The sequence below is a fragment of the Bufo bufo genome, chromosome 3 (assembly GCF_905171765.1).
Source record: "Bufo bufo chromosome 3, aBufBuf1.1, whole genome shotgun sequence".
NCBI classification, from domain to species: domain Eukaryota; kingdom Metazoa; phylum Chordata; class Amphibia; order Anura; family Bufonidae; genus Bufo; species Bufo bufo.
The window spans coordinates 315,339,025-315,360,560 of NC_053391.1; positions in this window are offsets into that span (position 1 = coordinate 315,339,025).

Sequence of the window (21,536 nt, forward strand, 5' to 3'; positions counted from 1 at the left end):
TGGCACCCAGTTTTTAAAGGGACCAAAAGAAATTGGACAATTGACTCAAAGGCTGTTTCATGGGCAGGTGTGGGCAATTCCGTCATTATTTCATTCTCAATTAAGCACATAAAAGGCCTGGAGTTGATATAGGTGTGGTGCTTGCATTTTGAAGATTTTGCTGAGAAGTAAACATGCGGTCAAAGGAGCTCTCCATGCTAGTGAAACAAACCATCCTTCATCTGCGAAAACAGAACAAAACCCATCCGAGAAGTTGCTACACTATTAGGAGTGGCAAAACCTACAGTTTGGTACATCATGAGAAAGAAAAGAAAGGAAAGAAAAGAAAAGAAAGCACTGGTGACCTCAACAATGCAAAAAGACCTGGACGCCCACGGAAGACAACAGTGGTAGATGATCACAGAATAATTACCATGGTGAAGAGAAACCCCTTCACAACAGCCAACCAAGTGAACAACACTCTCCAGGATAAAGGCGTATCAATATCCAAATCTACCATAAAGAGAAGACTGCATGAAAGTAAATACAGAGGGTTCACTGCACGGTGCAAGCCACTCATAAGCCTCAAGAATAAGAAGGCTAGATTGGACTTTGCTTAAAAAAAATCTTAAACCAGCAAACTTCTGTAAGAACATTCTTTAGACAGATGAAACCAAGATCAACCTCTACTAGAATGATGGAAAGAAAAAAGTATGGCGAAGGCATGGTACAGCTCATGATCCAAAGCATACCACATCCTCTGTAAAACACGGCAGAGGCAGTGTGATGGCTTGGGCATGCATGGCTGCCAGTGGCACTGGGTCCCTAGTGTTGATTGATGATGTGACACAGGACAGAAGCAGCCGGATGAATTCTGGGGTTTTCAGAGACATAATGTGTGCTCAAATCCAGCCAAACTGATTGGTCGGAGTTTCATAATACAGATGGACAATGACCCAAAACATAAAGCCAAAGCAATCCAGGAGTTTAAAGAAAAGAAGTGGAATATTCTTAAATGGACAAGTCATTCACCTGATCTGAACCCAATAGAGCAGGCATTTTCCTTGTTAAAGACTAAACTTCAGTCAAAGGCCCACAAACAAACAGCAACTGAAAACCGCTGCAGTAAAGGCCTGGCAGGGCATTAAAAAGGAGGAAAAACAGCGTCTGGTGATGACCATGAGCTCAAGACTTCAGGCAGTCATTGCCAACAAAGGGTTTTCAACCAAGTATTAGAAATTAACATTTTATTTACAATTATTTAATTTGTCCAATTACTTTTGAGCCCCTGAAATGAAGGGATTGAGTTTAAAAAGTGCTTTAGTTCCTCACATTTTTATGCAATCATTGTGATCAACTCACTGACTTAAAGCTAAAAGTCTGAACTTCAACTGTATCTGAATTGTTTTGTTCAAAATCCATTGTAATGTACAGAACAAAAATTTAATTTTTTTATCTGTCCAAATATATATGGACCTAACTGTATATACTTTTTGTGGGCTACCCCCTTAAGTAGTCCTGCTTTTTACACATTTTTGCGGGTCTGTCAGGCTGATATTAGCTGGAGTTTACAGGACTGATCCCTATACCCGGTGGATTACAATTTACCTTTGTGTTAGGTAGATTTCAGTTTCTCCTTGTGCCCTGGAGATTAGAATTTAGCACGAGCCAGGTGTGTAGTGTGAATTACAGTTTTACCCACTGGCACCTTCTGGACATCAACTTGTCTGACAACCAATGACTCAAACATTTCTAAAACGTAAGGAGACTAACTGAGCACCAGTAGCTGAAGGTGTGGTCCTCTGCTAACAGTTCTGGGCCCAGCATAGTACTGGAGGCTCAAGGAATCTGGATTTCTAAGGCCCCTTTCACACTAGCGTCAGCAAAAGCGCTTCCGTTACTGATAATACAACCGTCTGCATCCGTTCAGAACGGATCCGTTTGTATTATCTTTAACATTGCCAAAACGGATCCGTCTTGAACACCACTGAAAGTCAATGGAGGACGGATCCGTTTTCTATTGTGTCTTGCTCCGCATCCCAGGACGGAAAGCAAACAGCAGCATGCTGCGGTTTGCTCTCTGGTATGAGAATGGAACGGAATGCATTTTGGAGTAAAATATTAACGTTAGTGTGAAAGTAGCCTTAAGAGCGCTCGCAGGATAGACAGCAGATTGTTGAGGCCGTTTACTTTTGCTACATTTTAATTTGTCTTGTGCATATACCAGCGATAGTAAGATCAGCGCATGCATCTCATTGGCTGTTCCCTCTCTGAGATCTGAACTGCATATGCATCTAATGTACTATGGCCGGCACATACATGAGATTTTAGGGCCAAGGATCGGAGCAGAGTGGATGCCTGGCCTTGTTAATCAGTGAGGGAGAAGCGGTGCTCCGAGTGGATCGGCCAGCCCCTTGATGCTCAGAGCACCTAAGCATAATCATATATGTATGAATTCCTCTGCAATGGAAAATCGAATTGCAGAAAGAGAGGGATCGTTGCACTCACTATGATCAACCCTATCAAGCAGTTAATAGGGTTGATGATGGTGACCGATGCTCTTTAGGCCTCTTTCACACTACCATTTTTTTTTTCCGTTTTGTCTGTATACGGAACCATTCATTTCAATGGGTCCGCAAAAAAAACGGAATGTACTCCGTATGCATTCAGTTTCCGTATCTCCGTTCCGTGCAAAGATAGAACATGTCCTATATTTGGCCGCAAATCACGTTCCGTGGCTCCATTAAAGTCAATGGGTCCGCAAAAAAAAACAGAATGCATATGGAAATGCATCCGTATGGCTTCCGTAGCCGTTCCGTTTTTTTGCGGAACCATCTATTGAAAATGTTATGCCCAGCCCAATTTGTTACTGTATACGCCATACGGAAAAACGGAACATAAAAACGGAACCGAAACGGAAACACAACGGAAACAAAAAACGGAACAATGTGAAAAACGGACCGCAAAACACTGAAATAGCCATACGGTAGTGTGAAAGAGGCCTTAAAGTGTAACTAAATTTACAAATAAAGATTACGGTATTTAAACCTACTGTAAATGTGATGAAATATATTTTTTTAATATACTTCTATCATTTAGTTGTTTTTTTTTATAGTGAAATAGGCTCCTGAAATCCATGTGCCCATTGTGCTTTAGAATCCGTACTCTCGTACACTGCTGTGATATCACTGGGGCTGCACTGAACACTGTACTGGCTGGAGCACTGTTGCTACCAGCGCTGCTTTCCTAAAGCCTGGCACACCACATCAGTACAGGCTATTAGCAGAGTGGAGTAAGTACAGGGCATCTATGCCAGGCTTTAGGAAAGCAGAGCTGGTACAGGCAAGAGCAATGCTCAATGTGACCGCAAGCAAATCCATACTCCCATACACAACGATGTACAAGAGTACGGATTCTAAAGTGCAATTGATACCTGAACTTTGCTAGGAAACGTTAAAAAAAAAATAATTAAGTATATTACAAAAATTGATTTAAACACATTAATATATGTTTTTATAAAGTTTATTTGAAAGTTCAGGTACACTTTAAATTAGGAAATACTGTAGATTTGTACAAGGAGTGAAATATGTGTCAGATATCTGCAACATAGATTGACATGCTGCAGATTAAGGGCTCATGCACACAAACGTATTTTGTTTCCGTGTCCGCTACATATATTTTTTTTTTTGACCGTATGCAGAACCATTCATTTCAATGGGGCCACAAAAAAAAAATGGAAATGACTCTGTGTGCATTTCATGTCCGCATGACCGTTCTTCCAAAAAATTTAACATGTCCTCATTACAGACAAGGATAGGACTGTTCTATTAGGGGCCAGCTGTTCCATTCACACAGCTGGTATCCGTGTTTTAAGGATCCGCAATTGGTGGACCGCAAAATATTCAACGGTCGTGTGCATGAGTTAGTACAGAAAGTCAATACAAGGCACTTACTAATGTATTGTGATTGTCCATATTGCCTCCCTTGCTGGCTGGATTCATTTTCCATCACGTTTTATGCTGGGGTTATGACCACCCTGCAATCCAGCAGTGGTGGTTGTGCTTACACAATATCGGAAAACGCGCAACCACCCTGGTGGTCGGTACCATGGGAGTGCGTATAGGCAACACTTTTTCCTATAGTGTGCAAGCATGACCACCACTGATGGATTTCAGGGTGGTCATAACCATGGAAACGAGCAGTGTATAGTGTGATGGAAAAATGAATCCAGCCAGCAAGGGAGGCAATATGGACATTCACAATACATAGGTAAGTGTCTTGTATTAACTTTCTCTACATAATAAATGCCATTTGCTGAAGTGAGACAACCCCTTTAAATTTCCCCTGAGGAAGCGAGATGAGAAACGCGTGTCGGGGTTAGAGGTACATTGGTCTGCATACATCGGTTACTATTTTCCCCCCCTGGATATTGCTGGTTGTTTGTTGCACTAAGCACTTTGCCCACATGGACAGTATAGCCTCTTGGTAGATATATATATGTATACTATTTGCTGAGGTTCTATGTTGTTGATTATGATTGTACTATCAATGTAGTTCTTCATTCTTTTGCATGATTGCTGCTGCTGTTGTGATTTTAATATTTTATGTCTAATAAAGGATTTATTGTTTAATAGCTATAGTGCTGTGCATATGTTTTTTTTGTGTGGTTGGCCCTTTAAATATTTGCACCATATGTCAAGTAATGTGCAGGTTCTCTCCACAGTGTGTGGATCAGATTTCTTTAAAAAAAAACCTCATCCATGTCAGTGCTACTGTAAACACTGAAAATTTTCCGCATGCAATTCCACTTTGACAAAATCCACAGCGTTTATGCTAAATCTGGCTGTACTCTGGGACTACATCCATAAGGGCCTATTCACACAACCGGATTTTTGGTCAGCATCCGATATGCCTTATTTTGTCCATTTTTATGGGGCCACAAAAAACACGCACAGCACACAGATGACATCCGTGCGTTGCCCCCATCCACGTGGCTGAGCCGCAAATTATTGAACATGTTCTGTTCTTGTCTGTTTTGCAGACAAGAACAGGCAATTTTTGAAACAGGGCAGGCAAAAAGTGCGGGATGCATGTGGATCACATCCGTATTTCGCGAATACGCGATATGAGGAACGCAAAATGGATATAGTCCTATGAATAGGCCCTTAGCAACGTGTTTTGTAGTGGAATATAAGCAACAAAACCTGTAAGAGTCAGAGGAGGATATTGCTGTGGATTTCGCTCTCTGCATATGTTTTGGAAACTTTCTGCAGAGGGTGGATAAGAGATTTTATAAACTCATCCACTTTGTTGCAGATTCGCCATCATGGATTTTCTTGTGGTAAATCCTCAGTATAGTACAGTACCAATAAAAATCCATGGAAAATTCTACAGTAGACTTCAAGTACCATGTGGAGGCTTAAAGAGTATAAAATGTCCCTTCATGTGCCGGGTACACGACTTGGAATGTACTTACCCCGGTCCCTGCTCCCGGCGCCCGCTCCTGGTGCCCCGCTGCTGCTTCTCCTTGCACACAGATAAAAACATCCAGTGTCGGGGGGAGCAGCCAAATGGCAGGCGGGGACGAGCCTTCCTAGCGTCACCGGTGATGGTGCAGGGACCAGGAGCAGCGCAGGGAGCGGGGACCGGGGTAAGTATATTCCATGTGGGGTGCCCAACACATGGGGGGACATTTAATACTCTTAGAGAACCCCTTTAAGCTTCCACATGGTACTTGAAATACTCTAGGAAAGTCTACTGTAGCATTTTCCATGGATTTTTATTGGTACTGTACCATACTGAGGATTTACCACATGAAAATCCATGACGGCGAATCTGCAACAAAGTGGATACGTTTTTAAGTACCCCCTTTAATGCACACAAAAACACAAGCAGGTTATCTGTATGCATCTTGTACTGCACCGTATTCTATCTGAAACAATAAAATGACATACTGTCTTCAGTACAGTATGGTCACATGAAAATACCGCATTATGTATGGCTCAATACAATAGGTTTCACATGGATCACAAAAATGGCTGTGTGCATACGACCTGAGGCTGGTCTCACACTGTGGAAAATGGTCCAAAAACAAAGAAAAGTATTAAACTCCTAATAACAATAAAGGTAAGAGCTCAAAGCACAATAGTTCTACCTCAAGGATCGATCCGGTGATGCTTTCAAAATGATTTCTATATTTTTAGAAAATGTACTAATAATATAAATGCCGCTGAGAAAGAAATGTGTGCTTGTACATTTCTTTTAAGGCTTAAAGGGGTTGTCTTAAGAGCTGAACCCGGACATATCCCCTTCTTCACCCAGGCAGCTCCTCTGAATTTCATGCTCCGATGCTCTCCCATGCCCTGCGCTAATCGCACAGGACAAAAAAAATTTAAGCAGATCCAGTGACGTACCACGTCTCACTATGGGAATGCTAGGCAGAGGCCTCCGCCTAGCAGTGACTCCAGTGACGTTGCTGGCACTACTAGGCATGCTTTAGCACTGCCCTAGCCTGTAAAACAGGCTACAGCAGCACTAAAGCATGCCCATTAGTGCCAGTGACGTCACCCGGAACAACCTCAACCTAGCAGTGTAAAAATATAAACAAAACAGCTCTAGTCCTGGGAGATGCAGAGGGGCTGCCTGGGTGAAGAAGCTCTGAACCCGGCCAACCCCTTTAAATTGCAGTTTTTGGTGCAGTTTTTTTTTTTTTTAAGTAAGGCTACATACACACGACAGTTGTTTTTTGCGTCCGCATATTTTGCAATCCGCCCAAAAAAAACGGATGCGGCATCCGTTTTTTTTTTGGAGGATCCGTTTTTTTCCACAGATTCCTTGTAATAAATGCCTAGCCCTATCCGCAAATGTGAAAAAAGTAGGACATGCACTATATTTTTTTTGCTGAAGGGAAACACGGACAACGGACGCGGAACACAAACGGATGAGCTATCAGCATTTTTTTGCTGACCCATTGAAATGAATGTATCCCCATCCTATTCGCAAAAAAAAAACGGAACGGAGGCCGAGAAAAACAACGTGTGCATGAGGCCTAGAAGGCAGAAATGGGCGTCAAAAGGAGTAGAAAATATAAACTAAGGACTTTGGGCTCTTTCACACCAGCAAATTTTCTGTCCGAATGCGATGCGTGTAGTGAACGTATAGCATCCATGACCTATTCATTAGGCATGAGCGAACCCGAACTGTATAGTTCGGGTTCGTACCGAATTTTGGGGTGTCCGTGACACGGACCCGAACCCGAACATTTTCGTAAAAGTCCGTGTTCGGGTTCGGTGTTCGGCGCTTTCTTGGCGCTTTTTGAAAGGCTGCAAAGCAGTCAATCAACAAGCGTCATACTACTTGCCCCAAGAGGCCATCACAGCCTTGCCTACTATTGGCATGGCTGTGATTGGCCAGTGCAGCATGTGACCCAGCCTCTATATAAGCTTGGGTCACGTAGCGCTGCACGTCACTCTGCTGATACAAGTGTAGGGAGAGGTTGCAGCTGCGACGTTAGGGCGAGATTAGGCAGATTAACTCCTCCAAAAGACTTCATTCAGTGATCGATCTACAGCTGTGGATCATTGAAGTGCTAGTATTGACTTGCTCACTTTTTTGAGGTTGCCCAGAGCGTTTTTAGATCACTTTTTTTCTGGGGTGATCGGCGGCCATTTTGTGACTTGTGGTGCGCCAGCACAAGCTATCACCAAGTGTATTTAACCATCGATAGTGTGGTTATTTTGTGCTATATCCTACATCAGCTGCAGGCTGAGCCTGTGTCACCGAAGTGCATTTAACCATCAACAGTCTGGTTATTTTTTGGCCATATACTACATCTGGTGCAGGCTGAGCCTGTGTCACCGAAGTGCATTTAACCATCAACAGTCTGGTTATTTTTTGGCCATATACTACATCAGGGGCAAGTTGAGCCTGTCACCCAGCGCCTAAAAAATAGACCTGACATTTCTATTCAAGCAAATCTGTACTGTTTTAGCTGGTCAAGTTATTTGTAGTGACCGTAAAAGCACACATTTTTTTCTGGGTTGAAAAACTATTCCCAAATTTGCCATTCTCCAAATAACTAGTTTCTGGTATTTGAGGCCTACTTGAAATCTATCCCAAAAAGGATATCTTACATTGAAGGTATTGATAGTGTCATTCAGAAAAACCTAAGACACACGCTACCGTGCAGATAGAAGTCTGATTCTGAGATTAAACCTTAACCTGTCACACAGTGCAAAAAAAAACAGGTCTCACATTTCTATTCAAGCAAATCTGTACTGTTTTAGCTGCTCAAGTTATTTGTAGTGACCGTAAAAGCACACTTTTTTTTCTGGGTTGACAAACTATTCCCAAATTTGCCATTCTCAAAATAACTAGTTTCTGGTATTTGAGGCCTACTTGAAATCTATCCCAAAAAGGATATCTTACATTGAAGGTACTGATAGTGTCATTCAGAAAAACCTAAGACACACGCTACCGTGCAGATAGAAGTCTGATTCAGAGATTAAACCTTAACCTGTCACACAGTGCAAAAAAAAACAGGTCTCACATTTCTATTCAAGCAAATCTGTACTGGTTTTAGCTGCTCAAGTTATTTGTTGTGACCGTAAAAGCACACTTTTTTTTCTGGGTTGAAAAACTATTCCCAAATTTGCCATTCTCAAAATTGTGGTGAACGGGAACAATGAGGAAAACATCTAATAAGGGACGCGGACGTGGACATGGTCGTGGTGGTGTTAGTGGACCCCCTGGTGCTGGGAGAGGACGTGGCCGTTCTGCCACAGCCACACATCCTAGTGTACCAACTACCTCAGGTCCCAGTAGCCGCCAGAATTTACAGGGATATTTGGTGGGGCCCAATGCCGTTCTAAGGATGGTAAGGCCTGAGCAGGTACAGGCATTAGTCAATTGGGTGGCCGACAGTGCATCCAGCATGTTCACATTATCTCCCACCCAGTCTTCTGCAGAAAGCGCACAGATGGCGCATGAAAACCAAGCCCATCAGTCTGTCACATCACCCCCATGCATATCAGGGAAACTGTCTGAGCCTCAAGTTATGCAGCAGTCTCTTATGCTGTTTGAAGACTCTGCTGCCAGGGTTTCCCAAGGGCATCCACCTAGCTCTTCACCAGGGGTGGAAGAGATAGAATGCACTAACGCACAACCACTTATGTTTCCTGATGATGAGGACATGGGAATACCACCTCAGCACGTCTCTGATGATGACGATACACAGGTGCCAACTGCTGCGTCTTTCTGCAGTGTGCAGACTGAACAGGAGGTCAGGGGTCAAGACTGGGTGGAAGACGATGCAGGGGACGATGAGGTCCTAGACCCCACATGGAATGAAGGTCGTGCCACTGACTTTCACAGTTCGGAGGAAGAGGCAGTGGTGAGACCGAGCCAACAGCGTAGCAAAAGAGGGAGCAGTGGGCAAAATCAGAACACCCGCCGCCAAGAGACTCCGCCTGCTACTGACCGCCGCCATCTGGGACCAAGCACCCCAAAGGCAGCTTCAAGGAGTTCCCTGGCATGGCACTTCTTCAAACAATGTGCTGACGACAAGACCCGAGTGGTTTGCATGCTGTGCCATCAGAGCCTGAAGCGAGGCATTAACGTTCTGAACCTTTGCACAACCTGCATGACCAGGCACCTGCATGCAAAGCATGAACTGCAGTGGAGTAAACACCTTAAAAACAAGGAAGTCACTCAGGCTCCCCCTGCTGCCTCTTCTGCTGCTGCCGCCTCGGCCTCTTCTGCTGCTGCTGCCGCCGCCTCGGCCTCTTCCTCTGCCTCTGGAGGAACGTTGGCACCTGCCGCCCAGCAAACATGGGATGTACCACCAACACCACCACCTGCGTCACCAAGCATCTCAACCATGTCACACGGCAGCGTTCAGCTCTCCATCTCACAAACATTTGAGAGAAAGCGTAAATTCCCACCTAGCCACCCTCGATCCCTGGCCCTCAATGCCAGCATTTCTAAACTACTGGCCTATGAAATGCTGTCATTTAGGCTGGTGAACACACACAGCTTCAAACAGCTCATGTCACTTGCTGTCCCACAGTATGTTGTTCCCAGCCGCCACTACTTCTCCAAGAGAGCCGTGCCTTCCCTGCACAAACAAGTGTCCGATAAAATCAAGTGTGCACTGCGCAACGCCATCTGTGGCAAGGTCCACCTAACCACAGATACGTGGACCAGTAAGCACGGCCAGGGACGCTATATCTCCCTAACTGCACACTGGGTAAATGTAGTGGCGGCTGGGCTCCAGGCGGAGAGCTGTTTGGCGCACGTCCTTCCGCCGCCAAGGATCGCAGGGCAACATTCTTTGCCTCCTGTCTCCTCCTCCTCCTACTCAGCTTCTCCTCCTCTTCTTCCACCTGCTCATCCAGTCAGCCACACACCTTCACCACTAACTTCAGCACAGCACGGGGTAAACGTCAGCAGGCCATTCTGAAACTCATATGTTTGGGGGACAGGCCCCACACCGCACAGGAGTTGTGGCGGGGTATAGAACAACAGACCGACGAGTGGTTGCTGCCGGTGAGCCTCAAGCCCGGCCTGGTGGTGTGTGATAATGGGCGAAATCTCGTTGCAGCTCTGGGACTAGCCGGTTTGACGCACATCCCTTGCCTGGCGCATGTGCTGAATTTGGTGGTGCAGAAGTTCATTCGCAACTACCCCGACATGTCAGAGCTGCTGCATGAAGTGCGGGCCGTCTGTTCGCGCTTCCGGCGTTCACACCCTGCCGCTGCTCGCCTGTCTGCGCTACAGCATAACTTCCGCCTTCCCGCTCACCGCCTCATATGCGACGTACCCACCAGGTGGAACTCCACCTTGCATATGCTGGAAAGACTGTGCGAGCAGCAGCAGGCCATAGTGGAGTTTCAGCTGCAGCACGCACGGGTCAGTCGCACTGTGGATCAGACACACTTCACCACCAATGACTGGGCCTCCATGCGAGACCTGTGTGCCCTGTTGCGCTGTTTCGAGTACTCCACCAACATGGCCAGTGGCGATGACGCCGTTATCAGCGTTACAATACCACTTGAGAAAACACTTAGGGCGATGATGGAAGAGGAGGTGGCCCAGGAGGAAGAGGAGGAAGAGGGGTAATTTTTAGCACTTTCAGGCCAGTCTCTTCGAAGTGACTCAGAGGGAGGTTTTTGCAACAGCAGAGGCCAGGTACAAATGTGGCCAGACAGGGCCCACTACTGGAGGACGAGGAGGACGAGGATGAGGAGGAGGTGGAGGAGGATGAGGATGAAGCATGTTCACAGCGGGGGGTGTCGGGTATACACTGCGTGCAGAATTATTAGGCAAATGAGTATTTTGACCACATCATCCTCTTTATGCATGTCGTCTTACTCCAAGCTGTATAGGCTCGAAAGCCTACTACCAATTAAGCATATTAGGTGATGTGCATCTCTGTAATGAGAAGGGGTGTGGTCTAATGACATCAACACCCTATATTAGGTGTGCATAATTATTAGGCAACTTCCTTTCCTTTGGCAAAATGGGTCAAAAGAAGGACTTGACAGGCTCAGAAAAGTCAAAAATAGTGAGATATCTTGCAGAGGGATGCAACACTCTTAAAATTGCAAAGCTTCTGAAGCGTGATCATCGAACAATCAAGCGTTTCATTCAAAATAGTCAACAGGGTCGCAAGAAGCGTGTGGAAAAACCAAGGCACAAAATAACTGCCCATGAACTGAGAAAAGTCAAGCGTGCAGCTGCCAAGATGCCACTTGCCACCAGTTTGGCCATATTTCAGAGCTGCAACATCACTGGAGTGCCCAAAAGCACAAGGTGTGCAATACTCAGAGACATGGCCAAGGTAAGAAAGGCTGAAAGACGACCACCACTGAACAAGACACACAAGCTGAAACGTCAAGACTGGGCCAAGAAATATCTCAAGACTGATTTTTCTAAGGTTTTATGGACTGATGAAATGAGAGTGAGTCTTGATGGGCCAGATGGATGGGCCCGTGGCTGGATTGGTAAAGGGCAGAGAGCTCCAGTCCGACTCAGACGCCAGCAAGGTGGAGGTGGAGTACTGGTTTGGGCTGGTATAATCAAAGATGAGCTTGTGGGGCCTTTTCGGGTTGAGGATGGAGTCAAGCTCAACTCCCAGTCCTACTGCCAATTTCTGGAAGACACCTTCTTCAAGCAGTGGTACAGGAAGAAGTCTGCATCCTTCAAGAAAAACATGATTTTCATGCAGGACAATGCTCCATCACACGCGTCCAAGTACTCCACAGCGTGGCTGGCAAGAAAGGGTATAAAAGAAGAAAATCTAATGACATGGCCTCCTTGTTCACCTGATCTGAACCCCATTGAGAACCTGTGGTCCATCATCAAATGTGAGATTTACAAGGAGGGAAAACAGTACACCTCTCTGAACAGTGTCTGGGAGGCTCTGGTTGCTGCTGCACGCAACGTTGATGGTGAACAGATCAAAACACTGACATAATCCATGGATGGCAGGCTTTTGAGTGTCCTTGCAAAGAAAGGTGGCTATATTGGTCACTGATTTGTTTTTGTTTTGTTTTTGAATGTCAGAAATGTATATTTGTGAATGTTGAGATGTTATATTGGTTTCACTGGTAAAAATAAATAATTGAAATGGGTATATATTTGTTTTTTGTTAAGTTGCCTAATAATTATGCACAGTAATAGTCACCTGCACACACAGATATCCCCCTAAAATAGCTAAAACTAAAAACAAATTAAAAACTACTTCCAAAAATAATCAGCTTTGATATTAATGAGTTTTTTGGGTTCATTGAGAACATGGTTGTTGTTCAATAATAAAATTAATCCTCAAAAATACAACTTGCCTAATAATTCTGCACTCCCTGTATAAAGCAAATGCTTTATATAAAGATCAAAAAAAAATTTTTTAACGGATCAAAAGAAGAATTATGCAAACGATATTGATCCGGGAGATGGACATAATCATCTCAAAGCGAGTTCGATCAAGAACCTGATTATTTTGTGCAATCAGTAAAACAGGGTACAAGCGTCTATGCAAAAATATAATCGGTTTATTATACAATAGTTTACAATACAATCAAAAATGAATCAACATAAATTTCAATAATATACAATGATATGCAGTACCCAGAATTGACCACTATATGAAGCCAACAAAACAATACTCAACCAACACAAGAATATTATGCAATACAGCTTTAAATTTGTGAGAGATATACAATCAATGGATTATGCGGAAAACTCAATCAAGAAGATGACAGATACGAGCCCTTGCTTTGCCAAAAAAATGATGACCAATCTCAGATATGGGGTAGTATTGCAACAAAACTTATAAATTATTGGCTTGATGTCAAACTAGGGAATACTAAGATTCCCAACAGAGAGTTTCTCCAATATTATCCCCTTTATTCAGTCATATGCATCGTAACTGAAATCAGAGAAAATACTGATGTAGCAACTAACGTTACACGTCCGCAAATGAGCGGGTATTTGACTAAGTATCAAGCCAATTAATTTAGATCAATACTACATAAAACAAAAATATACATTACCCAAGGGTCAAGTGATGTGCAGAGCCTTGGGACAGCCAGCTCTCAAGAGTTTTTCCCGATAATCCAAATGATTCTCCAGAGATCTATAATCCAAATGTTTCTTTGTTTGTTAGTTTTTTTCTTTCCTTCCTTTTTTTTTTTTCTTTCCCCGTAACTGGTTTCTTAACCCAAAACTTATCAGATGAACACGCCCTCCGAATTTGGAACTTCCAATCATTGTTGGATGGGTGTGTGCATTGATAAGGAGCCTGACGTCATAATCCTACCCAGAATGCACTTTTGCTACTGATGTAGTATTAACTGCTCATATCTAGGTGGCACTGTTGTGTAAGCAATAGGCATCATACCATTAAGGGTTAACTCATACATGCCTGATATTTTCACTACTACACCTCTGACGTCTAGAGGCCTTGTCTCAGGGCTGAGGGACAAACTTTGATACATGAATGTATACTTCGAGGAACATCTAGACAATTCTCACACTGTGGAATTCATGTTCAGATAGGAAAAACAATGAAGCCTCAGAATCTGCAGGTGCGGTGTATCTTCTAACTTTCTAAATGTATAATGTATTGTTACTATAACACTAGCTTTTGAACAGCATAGTAATCTTCTCATAGACTTACTTTGGCCTACATGAAAATCCATACAAAACAGTGAATATAAATCAACATTGCTCTTAAAGGCAATGAATACCCATTATAACTAAAATAAGTAGATATAACTGTTTACACTTATGAAAAAGCACAACAGGTGGCACCCAAAGCAGCTCGGGCCCATCACTGGTGCGTGGCTGGGGGGAAACACAGGACGATGACGATACGCCTCCCACAGAGGACAGCTTGTCCTTAACTCTGGGCAGCCTGGCACACATGAGCGACTACATGCTGCAGTGCCTGCGCAACGACAGCAGAGTTGCCCACATTTTAACGTGTGCGGACTACTGGGTTGCCACCCTGCTGGATCCCCGGTACAAAGACAATGTGCCCACCTTACTTCCTACACTGGAGCGTGATAGGAAGATGCGCGAGTACAAGCGCACGTTGGTAGACACGCTACTGAGAGCATTCCCAAATGTCACAGGGGAACCAGTGGAAGCCCAAGGCGAAGGCAGAGGAGGAGCAAGAGGTCGCCAACGCAGCTGTGTCACGCCCAGCTCCTCTGAGGGCAGGGTTAGCATGGCAGAGATGTGGAAAAGTTTTGTCAACACGCCACAGCTAAGTGCACCACCACCTGATACGGAACGTGTTAGCAGGAGGCAACATTTCACTAACATGGTGGAACAGTACCTGTGCACACCCCTCCACGTACTGACTGATGGTTCGGCCCCATTCAACTTCTGGGTCTCCAAATTGTCCACGTGGCCAGAGCTAGCCTTTTATGCCTTGGAGGTGCTGGCCTGCCCGGCGACCAGCGTTTTGTCTGAACGTGTATTCAGCACGGCAGGGGGCGTCATTACAGACAAACGCAGCCGCCTGTCTACAGCCAATGTGGACAAGCTGACGTTCATAAAAATGAACCAGGCATGGATCCCACAGGACCTGTCCATCCCTTGTGCAGATTAGATATTAACTACCTCCCCTTAACAATATATTATTCTACTCCAGGGCACTTCCTCATTCAATACTATTTTTAATTTCATTTTACCATTATATTGCGGGGCAACCCAAAGTTGAATGAACCTCTCCTCTGTCTGGGTGCCGGGGCCTAAATGTGTGACAGTGGCCTGTTCCAGTGGTGGGTGACGTGAAGCCTGATTCTCTGCTATGACATGAAGACTGATTCTGCGCTGACATAAGGCCAGATTCTCTGTTACGGGACCTCTCTCCTCTGCCTGGGTGCCTGGGCCTAAATGTGTGACAGTGGCCTGTTCCAGTGGTGGGTGACGTGATGCCTGATTCTCTGCTATGACATGAAGACAGATTCTGTGCTGACATAAGGCCAGATTCTCTGTTACAGGACCTCTCTCCTCTGTCTGGGTGCCGGGGCCTAAATGTGTGACAGTGGCCTGTTCCAGTGGTGGGTGACGTGAAGCCTGATTCTCTGCTATGACATGAAGACTGATTCTGCGCTGACATAAGGCCAGATTCTCTGTTACGGGACCTCTCTCCTCTGCCTGGGTGCCTGGGCCTAAATGTGTGACAGTGGCCTGTTCCAGTGGTGGGTTACGTGATGCCTGATTCTCTGCTATGACATGAAGACAGATTCTGTGCTGACATAAGGCCAGATTCTCTGTTACGGGACCTCTCTCCTCTGCCTGGGTGCCTGGGCCTAAATGTGTGACAGTGGCCTGTTCCAGTGGTGGATGACGTGATGCCTGATTCTCTGCTATGACATGAAGACAGATTCTGTGCTGACATAAGGCCAGATTCTCTGTTACAGGACCTCTCTCCTCTGTCTGGGTGCCGGGGCCTAAATGTGTGACAGTGGCCTGTTCCAGTGGTGGGTGACGTAAAGCCTGATTCTCTGCTATGACATGAAGACAGATTCTGCGCTGACATAAGGCCAGATTCTCTGTTACAGGACCTCTCTCCTCTGTCTGGGTGCCGGGGCCTAAATGTGTGACAGTGGCCTGTTCCAGTGGTGGGTGACGTGAAGCCTGATTCTCTGCTATGACATGAAGACTGATTCTGCGCTGACATAAGGCCAGATTCTCTGTTACGGGACCTCTCTCCTCTGCCTGGGTGCCTGGGCCTAAATGTGTGAATGTGGCCTGTTCCAGTGGTGGGTGACGTGAAGCCTGATTCTCTGCTATGACATGAAAAATGATTCTGCGCTGACATAAGGCCAGATTCTCTGTTACGGGACCTCTCTCCTCTGCCTGGGTGCCTGGGCCTAAATGTGTGACAGTGGCCTGTTCCAGTGGTGGGTGACGTGATGCCTGATTCTCTGCTATGACATGAAGACTGATTCTGCGCTGACATAAGGCCAGATTCTCTGTTACGGGACCTCTCTCCTCTGCCTGGGTGCCTGGGCCTAAATGTGTGACAGTGGCCTGTTCCAGTGGTGGGTGACGTGATGCCTGATTCTCTGCTATGACATGAAGACTTATTCTGTGCTGACATGAAGCCAGATTCTCTGTTACGCGACCTCTCTCCTCTGCCTGGGTGCCTGGGCCTAAATATGTGACAGTGGCCTGTTCCAGTGGTGGGTGACGTGATGCCTGATTCTCTGCTATGACATGAAGACAGATTCTGTGCTGACATAAGGCCAGATTCTCTGTTACGGGACCTCTCTCCTCTGCCTGGGTGCCTGGGCCTAAATGTGTGACAGTGGCCTGTTCCAGTGGTGGGTGACGTGAAGCCTGATTCTCTGCTATGACATGAAGACTGATTCTGTGCTGACATGAAGCCAGATTCTCTGCTATGGCATGAAGAGACTGATTCTGTGCTGACATGAAGCCAGATTCTTTGCTATGGCATGAAGAGACCGATTCTCTGCTGACGTGAAGCCAGATTCTCTGCTATGGGACCTCTGTCCAATTGATATTGGGTCATTTTTATTTTTTTTATTTTTATTTTAATTCATTTCCCTATCCACATTTGTTTGCAGGGGATTTACCTACATGTTGCTGCCTTTTGCAGCCCTCTAGCTCTTTCCTGGGCTGTTTTACAGCCTTTTTAGTGCCCAAAAGTTCGGGTCCCCATTGACTTCAATGGGGTTCGGGTTCGGGACGAAGTTTGGGTCGGGTTCGGATCCCGAACCCGAACATTTCCGGGAAGTTCGGCCGAACTTCTCGAACCCGAACATCCAGGTGTTCGCTCAACTCTACTATTCATTACAATAGGTCTGTGTACAGGAGAATGCATCACAGCATGTTCTATATTGTGCATTTTTCACACAGCTCTGGCTCCACAGGGGCTTGCGAGAAAAACGGATTGCATCTGGATGCAATGGGGAACATTTATCAAAACTGCTGTAAAGGAAAACTGGCTTAGTTGCCCACAGCAACCAATCAGATTCCACCTTTCATTTTCCAAAATGGCTCTGAAAAATGAAAGGTGGAATCTGATTGGTTGCTATGGGCAACTAAACCAGTTTTCCTTTATACCAGTTTTGATAAATCTCCTCCATAGTGTTTTTTCATGATGGTTGCTAGGAGATGTTGAGTGTTATTCTTCTTGCAACTGAAAAACGCATGCAATTCGGACAGAAAAAACGGAAACACTAAACGCAATCACGGACAGAACGGATTCAACTTGCTTGCAAAACCATCCGTTTTTTCCTTAACAGATCCTGACACAATCCGTATCGCTCGTTTTAAATAAGCCTTAGGGAAAAATCCACATCTAAGTATGAGAGGCCCTCACTGTGCTATTGATGGATGTATCAGAGCGTGCCACAACCACAACCCTACCACAGGCTGTCAGGACGCATCCATTCAGCCGGGTCAGGGAAGGAGAGAATTCTCCACTCCGCATCTGTGATAGTGAGGTTATATGTAAGCAGGAGAGCCATCGTGTAAAGCGGTCTTTAAGGAATAGACCCAATCACATAATGGCTGTTTTATTAGATAAGACACTATCAATGCGGCAGAAGCAGTGCACACAATTGCACTTAACATATTTCATGCATTTTTATCGCTAACATGCCATAAAATGCATTTAAACTAGACTGGTGGGAAGGGATCCGCTGTGATTTGCAATGACAGAACCATGAAATGCATTATGATTTACTGGATTATGATCTTAGCAGCATCATTAACGAGAAAATAAAAATCTGCTTCTCCAGCACTAAGTCCTTCTGTTTACTGATACCCGATAAGAATTCATACTAGAAGGCCTTCTAAGCCTTAGGGTCCTTACATGCATCAATTCTGGACTGGCGTTTTTATCAGTAAAAAAACACCGGAATATGCTCATGCGTTGTTTCATGGTACCTGCACTTTTTGCTGTGGCTTTTGTGGTGTTTTTTTTTTTCTAAATGGCTGTGCGAACTGCGTTTTTTTTCTGCCTTTTTTCCCTATGGTGAAACAGATATAAAAAAAAAAAAAAAAAAGGCTGGAAAGGCAGCAAGCTACAATTTTGAAAAGAAGGCAAAAAAGACAAAAAAGCACCACCTAATGAACAAAAACTGTAGTGGCAAAATAAAAAAGCTGCAAAGAACGCAGCTAAAAAGTGCAAAAGTGCAGAAAATCACAACTAAAAACTTATGTGTGAAAGCAGCCTCAGGGCTCATGCACATGGCCGTGTGCATGAGCCCTTAAAAGGGTTGTCCATTTTTAGCAAGAAACTGGATAACACTGGGGAATAGTCTAAAACTAAGCAAAACTGCAACTTACTAGCAGATTCCATGCTACCAGGTTGTTTCTCCCAGCAAGGCTCTGCTTAATTAGTTGTAGTGGTAATAGCATGTTGACACGCGACCGCTGCAGCCAAGCACTCACCTCTTTGGTGCACTGCTGAGGTCAGTGATTGGCTGCAGTGGTCATGTGTTCTTGAAGCTGGGTTAACAAAGATGGGAGCACCAGCGTGGAATCTGCTAGGTAAGTATCTTTATTTCAGGCTAATCCCCAGTGTTGTCCAGTTTCTTTCTGAAACCGAACAATCCCTTTAAATGCATAATAGGTCATAGGCGCATTCATGTATATAAAGCCTCTTTTGCACGTAAATATGGTATGTTTTTGCGGATATAACAAAATCATGAAAAACTATTTTTTTTGTGTTACGTGAATATTATGGGGGGGGGGGATTTATCAAACTGGCATAGAGGAAAACTGGCTGCTGCCCATAGCAACCAATCAGATTTAACCTTTAATTTTCCAGTGAAGCTTTGAAAAATGAAAGGTGAAATCTGATTGGTTGCTATGGGCACCTAAGCTAGTTTCCCTTTACACCAATTTTGATAACTCTCCCCCTATGTGTGAATCCACCCTAAGGCTGCAGCACACGGGTACGGATTTCTCTCCATTTTCTCACCAAAATCTGCATGTGTTGCATTGCAAACGATGAAATCCGTAGAAACAGTTGACATGCTGCAGAATTCAAAATCCACACAGCAGGTCAATCTCCGCATGAAAACAATATGGAAAGTGTACATGAGATTTATCAAATCTTATTCTTTTGGTATATTGTCTTACACTACAGTTTTTCCGCACGAAACACACACATTATCTGCAATGTGTTCAGGTAGCCTAAGGCTGGTTCCACACTAGTGTTCAGAGATCAGAGAACAGCCTGCCAGAGCTCCCTGGATCTGGAGTTGCTGAACGCTGCCCGAGTGCCCGTTGACCCTGTTAAAGGGGTTCTCCGGGAATTAAGAAAATTAAAATACCTAAATATTACTTCTTTATAAATATATTCCCAAATACCTTACATTAGTTATAATGGCTCATTTTGTCTGGGGAGCAATCATCAGGGGAAACAAAATGGCCACTGTCCTATTAAAGCGGTTGTCCGGGTTCAGAGCTGAACCCGGACATACCCTTATTTTCACCCAGGCAGCCCCCCTGAGGCTAGCATCGGAGCATTTCATGCTCCGATGCGCTCCCTTGCCCTGCGCTAGATCGCGCAGGGCAAGGGCTCTTTTGTTTATCATAACACAATGTCGGGAGGAAACTTACGCCCGGCAGTGTGTTTGGTGACGTCACTGGCTCTGATGCGCAGGCTTTAGCGCTGCCCTAGCCGTTTTACTGGCTAGGGCAGCGATGAATTCCGCCCATCAGTGCCGGTGACGTCACCGGGCTTTCTGGCAGCCCCATGGAGAGCCCCGGTATGTCACCGGATCTCCAAAAACTGCCTTTGCCCTCGCGATTTAGTGCAGGGCAAAGGAAATTATCGGAGCATGAACTGCTCCGATGCTTAAGGCAGGGGTGCTGCTGGGGTGAAAATGCAGGTATGTCCGGGTTCAGAGACAACCCCTTTAATGCGCACAAAACTTGTCCTAATCACATAATCACACAAGAGGACAAGTTACTTCACAACGCTGAGCTAAAGAGCTGCCTCATCATCCTCTCTGCTCTGCTTGTCAGGGATTAGGATCCTGAATACAGTTTAATATGATCTTCAGCTGAATCTCTGTAGAAATGGAGTTTATGAGGAGGTGTGGCTACGGAGCATCACTTGCATGCAGTCTCCATTACCACAGTCTGTCCTGTCCCTCCTCTTTGTACTTCATGTATCCTATTGAACTCCATTCCTACAGAGATTCAGCTGAAGAGCTTCTCATCTGTATTCAGGATCATAATCCCTGACAAGTAGGAGAGGAGGATGAGGCAGCTCTTTATGTCAGTGCTGTGAAGTAAGACTAATTTCACATTCACGTTTTTTGCGGATCCGTCATGGATCTGCAAAAACACTTCCATTACAATAATACAACCCCATGCATACGTCATGAATGGATCCGGTTGTATTATGTCTTCTATAACCATCACGGATCCGTCTTGAACACCATTGAAAGTCAATAAGGGACGGATCCGTTTTCTATTGTGTCAGAGAAAATGGATCCGTCCCCATTGACTTACATTGTGTGTCTTGCTCCGCACCACATCGCGGAAGCGTCTTTCTGTCCACGATGGGGACGCAAATGGAAACGGAATGCATTTTGGTGCATTCTGTTTCGTTCAGTTTTGTCCCCATTGACAATGAATGGGGACAAAACTGAACCGTTTTCTTTTGCTATTGAGATCCTATGGTGGATCTCAATAGCGGAATTGAAAACTTTAGTGTGAAAGTAGCCTAACCTGTCCTGCTGAGTGATTAGGACAGGCTTTGTGTGCACTAATAGGACAGTGGCCATTTTGTTTCTCCTAATCATTGCTCCCTAGACAAAATGAGCCATTATAAATAATGAAAGGTATTTGAGAATATATTTATAATAAAGTAATATTTACATATTTTCATTTTCTTAATTCCCGGGGAACCCCTTTAACTACGATATAATGGGGACTGGCAGAGATCTGGCTGCAACCCAGCAATGCCAGATCCAGAGAGCTCCTTTAGGCTGTTCCCGGCCAGAACGCTAGTGTGAAACTAGCCTAATAGGGGGTCATTTAGCAAACTGGTGTAA